This window comes from Pelodiscus sinensis, chromosome Z (genome assembly GCF_052426305.1).
Source record: "Pelodiscus sinensis isolate ZL-2025 chromosome Z, ASM5242630v1, whole genome shotgun sequence".
Taxonomy (NCBI): Eukaryota; Metazoa; Chordata; order Testudines; family Trionychidae; genus Pelodiscus; species Pelodiscus sinensis.
The window spans coordinates 1,485,823-1,493,099 of NC_143085.1; the positions used below are offsets into that span (position 1 = coordinate 1,485,823).

A 7,277-nucleotide genomic window follows, 5' to 3' on the forward strand; every position below is an offset into this window, starting at 1 on the left:
TCTTTCCTGTCTTTGCGAGCATTGCATTGCATTGCATTGCTGGCTCCTGTTTAGCTTGCGCTCCAGTCTGCCCCCTTCGTCCCTTCCTAGATGGTCGCTGCCTGTTCTGTGTGTGTGAATCTGCCCCCTCTGCCCCCCATCCCCCCCCCCCACGCCCCCCCCCCCCCCAATCTCCTGGACGGGCTGGGATGAGGGTGGTCTCTTGCCATCCCATGTACCTTTGGTAAGTAGTGGGAACCATGTTGAGAAACTGCCCAAGTCCCTGAGCAGGCGGGCTCATCTTGTTCCCTCCCTGTGACCCAGAGAGACACCCCCCCCCCCATAGCCACCAATCCCTGGGGCTGGTTTTTGAGCCCCATTAAAATGCTGGGCTCGCGCAGCGGCGAGGAGTTCCGCAGGTCGCCTGAGCCCCGGGGGGGGGCGCGGCGCGCGGCTCTCCTTCTCCAGGACGCGACGCGAGTCCAGGCTCCGCCCCGTGACGCAGCGCGCAAGGACGTCGTCGGCGTCATCGTCCCGGGTGGGCGGGGCCGGCGGCGCATGCGCAGTCGCGCGGCCCGCAGCCAATGGGCGGCCGGGGGCGGGGATAAAGGCGCCAGCGGCTCACGCGCGGGGAGCGGCGGTGGCTGCTGCCTCCGGAGCAGGGAGAAGCCGGAGCGGCCCCGTCCGGAGCGACCGACCCGCCCGCAGCCCCCGGAGACCGGAGCCGCCCGGCGGCCTCCCCGCAGGAAGGTGGGTTCGGACCGGTCCGGGCGGGCCCGGCAAGGAGGTTTCCGGGGGGGGGGGGGGCTGGTCTCTAGATTGCCCGGGCAGTGTCAGGACGAGCAAACCCGCCCTTGGGGGAGAGAAGTGATAACTAAGGGCTGCTGTTTCCCTCTCTGCAGCACGTGACTCACTGCAGCTGGCGGAGACACTGGCCGGACGGAGAAGGGAGCCTGAGCCCTGGAAGCTGGAAGCCTGTTTGTAATTTACCACAATAAAGGACTAGGCAGGACTTTGGGTTGTTAGACACGAGCTTTCCTCGGCTCAAATAGCCACCACTAGTGATCACAGAGACACTCTCTGTCTCTCTGAGTCTGTCTCTCTCTCTGAGAGTCTCTCTCTGTGTCTCTGTGTCTCTCTGAGAGTCTCTGAGAGAGACTCAGTCTCTCTCTCTGAGAGTCTCTCAGAGAGACTCAGTCTCAGTCTCTCTCTCTGAGAGTCTCTCAGAGAGAGAGAGAGACTCTCAGTCTCACAGAGAGAGTCTCTCAGAGAGAGAGACAGAGACTCACAGTCTCTCAGAGAGAGTCTCTCAGAGAGAGAGACAGAGACTCTCAGTCTCTCAGAGAGAGTCTCTCAGAGAGAGAGACAGAGACTCTCAGTCTCTCAGAGAGAGTCTCTCAGAGAGAGAGAGAGAGACTCTCAGTCTCTCAGAGAGAGTCTCTCAGAGAGAGAGAGAGAGAGAGACAGAGACTCTCAGTCTCACAGAGAGAGTCTCTCAGAGAGAGAGAGAGAGAGAGAGTCTCTCAGATAGACACTCAGAGAGAGACTCTCTCACTCACAGAGAGAGAGACTCTCTGTCTCTCAGAGAGAGTCTCTCAGAGAGAGAGAGACTCTCAGTCTCTCAGAGAGAGAGAGAGAGAGAGACTCTCAGTCTCTCAGAGACTCTCAGAGAGAGAGAGACTCTCAGAGAGACACTCTCTGTCTCTCAGAGAGAGTCTCTCAGAGAGAGAGAGACTCTCAGTCTCTCAGAGAGAGAGAGAGAGTCTCTCAGAGAGAGAGAGAGAGACTCTCAGAGAGAGAGACTCTCTGTCTCTCAGAGAGAGAGAGACAGAGACTCTCAGAGAGAGAGAGTCTCTCAGAGAGAGAGAGAGAGAGTCTCTCTGTCACTCAGAGAGAGTGAGTGAGAGAGAGAGTCTCTCAGAGAGAGAGAGAGAGAGAGACTCTCACTCACAGAGAGAGACTCTCTCAGATAGACACTCACAGAGAGACACTCACAGAGAGAGACTCTCTCAGATAGACACTCAGAGAGAGACTCTCACTCACAGAGAGAGACTCTCTCAGATAGACACTCACAGAGAGACACTCACAGAGAGAGAGACTCTCAGATAGACAGAGAGACTCTCTCACTCACAGAGAGAGACTCTCTCAGATAGACACTCAGAGAGAGACTCTCACTCACAGAGAGAGAGACTCTCAGAGAGAGAGAGTCTCTCAGTCTCTCAGAGAGAGAGAGAGACTCTCAGATAGACACTCAGAGAGAGACTCTCACTCACAGAGAGAGAGAGAGACTCAGTCTCTCAGAGAGAGAGAGAGAGAGAGACACTCAGAGAGAGAGAGAGAGAGTCTCTCAGATAGACACTCAGAGAGACTCTCTCACTCACAGAGAGATAGAGAGAGAGTCTCTCAGATAGACACTCAGAGAGAGACTCTCACTCACAGAGAGAGACTCTCTCACTCACAGAGAGTCTCTCAGAGAGAGAGAGACTCTCACTCACAGAGAGAGAGACTCTCACTCACAGAGAGTCTCTCAGATAGACAGAGAGACTCTCTCACTCACAGAGAGAGAGAGAGAGTCTCTCAGAGAGAGAGAGAGAGAGAGAGTCTCTCAGATAGACACTCAGAGAGAGACTCTCACTCACAGAGAGAGACTCTCTCACTCACAGAGAGTCTCTCAGAGAGAGAGAGTCTCTCAGTCTCTCAGAGAGAGAGAGAGAGAGACTCTCTGTCTCTCAGAGACAGAGACTCTCAGAGAGAGAGAGTCTCTCAGATAGACACTCAGAGAGAGACTCTCACTCACAGAGAGAGAGTCTCACTCACAGAGAGAGAGTCTCTCAGAGAGAGAGAGAGACTCTCAGAGAGAGAGAGAGACTCAGTCTCTCAGAGAGAGAGAGAGACTCTCAGAGAGAGAGAGACTCAGTCTCTCAGAGAGAGAGAGAGAGTCTCTCAGATAGACACTCAGAGAGAGACTCTCACTCACAGAGAGACTCTCAGAGAGAGAGTGAGACTCTCTGTCTCTCAGAGAGAGAGTCTCTCAGATAGACACTCAGAGAGAGACTCTCACTCACAGAGAGAGAGTCTCTCAGAGAGAGAGAGAGAGTCTCTCAGAGAGAGAGTCTCTCAGATAGACACTCAGAGAGAGACTCTCTCTCTGTGAGTGAGAGTCTCTCAGATAGACACTCAGAGAGAGACTCTCACTCACAGAGAGAGACTCTCTCACTCACAGAGAGAGAGTCTCTCAGAGAGAGAGACTCTCAGTCTCTCAGAGGGAGAGAGAGAGAGAGTCTCTCAGATAGACACTCAGAGAGAGACTCTCACTCACAGAGAGTCTCTCAGATAGACACTCAGAGAGACTCTCTCACTCACAGAGAGAGAGACTCTCAGAGAGAGAGAGAGACTCTCAGATAGACACTCAGAGAGAGACTCTCACTCACAGAGAGAGAGTCTCTCAGATAGACACTCAGAGAGAGACTCTCTCTCTGTGAGTGAGAGTCTCTCAGATAGACACTCAGAGAGAGACTCTCACTCACAGAGAGAGACTCTCTCACTCACAGAGAGTCTCTCAGATAGACACTCAGAGAGAGACTCTCACTCACAGAGAGAGAGAGAGAGTCTCTCAGAGAGACACTCAGAGAGAGACTCTCTCACTCACAGAGAGAGACTCTCTCAGATAGACACTCAGAGAGAGACTCTCTCACTCACAGAGAGTCTCTCAGATAGACACTCAGAGAGAGACTCTCACTCACAGAGAGTCTCTCAGATAGACACTCAGAGAGAGACTCTCACTCACAGAGAGAGAGAGAGAGAGACTCAGTCTCTGACTCTCAGAGAGAGAGAGACAGAGACAGACTCTCTGTCTCTCAGAGAGAGACTCAGAGAGACTCTCTCACAGATAGATTGAGTGTCTAGATTGAGTGTCTATTACTTTACACTTACCCAGTCTCCAGGAGCTGTGATGCTTTGCAGAGCAAACACACTGTTTATTGTAATTGTGCACACAGAGATGCTGGCGCTGCAGTCCCCGTCTGGTGGCAGCACCTCACCTCTTCCCTTCTCTTCTCTTCCCCGTGGAGCTGGACGAGCCGGGCGGGGGTGTCTCAATACAGTGCGGGAGGGACCCTTGTTTGCGGCTGTTTCGAGGAGCCCGGTTCCAGCGCTCCCGGCTCTGAGTGAAGCTCTAGCGCAGACACTGCAGAGCCCCGGACAGATTTCCCCCCCCCCCCCGTTGCTTAATCTGCCTGCACCTGGGGGGGGGGGGGCGGGCCCGGGCCGGTCCGAACCCACCTTCCTGCGGGGAGGCCGCCGGGCGGCTCCGGTCTCCGGGGGCTGCGGGCGGGTCGGTCGGTCGCTCCGGACGGGGCCGCTCCGGCTTCTCCCTGCTCCGGAGGCAGCAGCCACCGCCGCTCCCCGCGCGTGAGCCGCTAGCGCCTTTATCCCCGCCCCCGGCCGCCCATTGGCTGCGGGCCGCGCGACTGCGCATGCGCCGCCGGCCCCGCCCACCCGGGACGATGACGCCGACGACGTCCTTGCGCGCTGCGTCACGGGGCGGAGCCCAGCGGGTTCCCTGCGGGCTGGCATAAAGCCAGCATAGACCCGACCCGGCCCGGGAGGGGGGGGGGGGGGGGGGGGGGGAAGAGGCAAGAGCGGCCGGGGGCGGGCGCTATAGGAAGAGCAGGGCTAGCGCCCAAGGACAGGAAGAGGCAGCAGGATGGATACACCCCCCCCCGGCCCAGCACCTTGGTGGCTATGAGGGGAGGGTCTGTCTCTCTGGGTCACAGGGAGGGAACAAGATGAGCCCCCCACTCAGGATTTGGCCTGGGCCTCTGGGCTGGACTTGGTGGTTTCTCAACATGGCTCCCACTGCTTACCACAGGGAGAGGGGATGGCAAGAAACAGCCTCTCCTCTGCCCTTTCGGGTGGAATGTGTTTCTCTGGGGGGGATGCAACAGGGTGGAGGGGGCAGATTCGCACACACGGGCAGCGACCGTCTAGGAAGAGATGGAGGGCAAGCTAAACAGGAGCCAACAATGTGACGCGAAGAGTTGGGGACACAATCCCGCCGCTGTTGTGAGCCAGACGCCAGAAGGTCTTTCTTCCCTGCTTTCGCTCTGCGCCCATCGGGCCTCGCTTTTCAGGAACCATGTGGAGAAGGCCCCAAGAAGAGCAACGAGAACAGGGGAGGTCGAGAGAACCTGAGCTATGGGGGAAGACCAAGGAACTGGGCTTGTTTGCTTTGGAAAGGAGAAGACCAAGAGGGGGGGGACAGGATAGCAGTTTTCAGATATCTAAAAGTGTGTCACGGGGGGGGGGGGGGGGGGGGGGGTTCTCCTCAGCCTCTGAAGACAGCACAAGAAGCTGAAACTGCAGCGAGCGAGGTTGAGGTTGGACATTGGGGAAAACCTCCTACCGGTCCGGGTGGTGAAACGCTGGAATACATTGCCCAGGGAGGTGGTGGAGTGGAATCGCCATCTCCGCAGGTGCTGAAGAGCAGGTTGCGGGGGGACCGTCTGGGGGGTGCACGACTGGATCGGATGACCTCTCACGGTCCCTTCCGGTTCTGTTATTTTCTGGACACTTAACAATGAAACATCATCAAAACGCTACAAAATGATGAACCTCCCCCCCCCCCCCCCTTTTTTTAAACAAAATGTCAAAGGTGCTAATGTCTTCCAATCTATTATGAGCCAAAAAGTGCCCATTATTGCCCATCGCTCAGCTCGCCGCACAAAAAAGCCGCGACTAGTAAATATACCCGCTCAAATGACCTACAATTACAAGAAACCGAATTTTTTTTCTCTCAAAATAAAGTCTACGCAGACTGCGGCAATCTGAAAAGAAATACAAAATATCTCCTTGTAGGCGTAACGTGCCTACCTTCTGGGTCGGCCAAGTCCCGAATAAATAAAATGTTCCCAAACGTTTCTCCAAAAGATCAGCGACGCCTTGGCCTCCAAAGTATATTAGCTCCACGAAACGAACAATAGAACGCCACGCTTTAACGCCCGTGGATAGAAACAGAAATGTCACGTGCGTATTGCTATTGACCGGTACCGTCCATGTTCAGAATAGACATTCATGTCTTTTAGGGAAACCCTTTAAGCGTGCTAAAGTCTGAAAACACGCGCCTCGTGACCGAAATGAGCCTTCGTCGCGACTATTAATACCTATTTTAAAATGTAACAAGCCTAATCTCCTCTATGAACTAAAAGCCTAAAATACGCCGCCTCTTCAAGCGATTCGACAAGACCAGAGCTCGCCCTAAACCCTTGAAAAGCAAAAGCCGTCGGAACCCGGCCTGGCTGCAAAAGCAAACCCCAAAGGAATGTCTGTCTGTCCGTACGTGAGTTGAAGCAAGAATCTGACACCCCGCAAGAAATGTTCTTTTTCCTCTTTTCGAAAAATTATTGTACCCACTAAAAAACCAAATCAACTGTCGCAACAAATAGCGTGTTTTAGGTTTGTCTTTCTGTGGTTGCCTTCTTGCCAGCGTTGTTGTGCATTGTATGACACACACACACACACACCCCTCAGCATTTTTCCTGTAGTTACAAAAACAGCACATCCGTCTATTCCCCCAAAAAAACAACAACAAAGTCTCAACACAAAGCTTGATCTTGAGAAAAATGTTTTTCCCTGTGGGAGGACAGCCAGCTCGTCACTCTGTGTCACCGCACCCACCCCCCCCCGCCTCCTAGGCCGCTGCCCCCTCAACCCCATCCAGGACACACTCACTCCCCTACCCGTCTCCGTCCCTGGCCAACAACCCGGAAGCCCCCTCTCCCCCAGTAACTCACTCCCATCCGTGGCCAACAATCTATTGGTTCCACCCGGGCTGTGTCTTTGCTACGGCCGCTGACAGCAGCAGCGTTGGCCGAGGCGTCAGCCCCGTTGTAGCAGTGTGCTTCCTCGGAAGGATTTTTCTCATGCCCCCTTGTGTGAGTCCCCCAAGTGTCTCCAGATCGCTCCCTGTCATTCCCTCCCGAGCACAGCTTTCTGTTCGCCCCGCTAGTCTGTCTGCTGGCAAGGGACCGTCCTGCCCCACGGGCGCGTCCGGGATTTCTCCCCCGCACTCGCTGAGCCGAGCCTGTTTCGTGGTGGCCGGCTCGAGCCGTTCCTGCGCCCCAGGCAGTGGGCGTGCGACGCGCCCCTTACAGCTGCCGTCAGGCGCCCCGGGCAGCCGCCCGGCTAGCCCCGCACCTCCTTAATCCGGCCCTGCTCCCGAGATCCACCGAGGACTCGGAGGCTGCGTCTACACTGCCACGGTTTTGCCCAAATACTTTTAACGGAAGAGTTTTTCCGTT

The 7,277-nt window shown here is 55.5% G+C and overlaps 1 long non-coding RNA gene across 1 annotated transcript; it reads left to right on the forward strand.

The window, feature by feature from the left end:
* The first annotated feature begins 330 nt into the window (after positions 1 to 330).
* Positions 331 to 991, forward strand: LOC149520648 (uncharacterized). The gene is made up of 2 exons (XR_016348356.1): positions 331 to 729; positions 882 to 991. It is a non-coding gene; the product is annotated as an uncharacterized LOC149520648 (long non-coding RNA).
* The last annotated feature ends 6,286 nt before the right edge of the window (positions 992 to 7,277 follow it).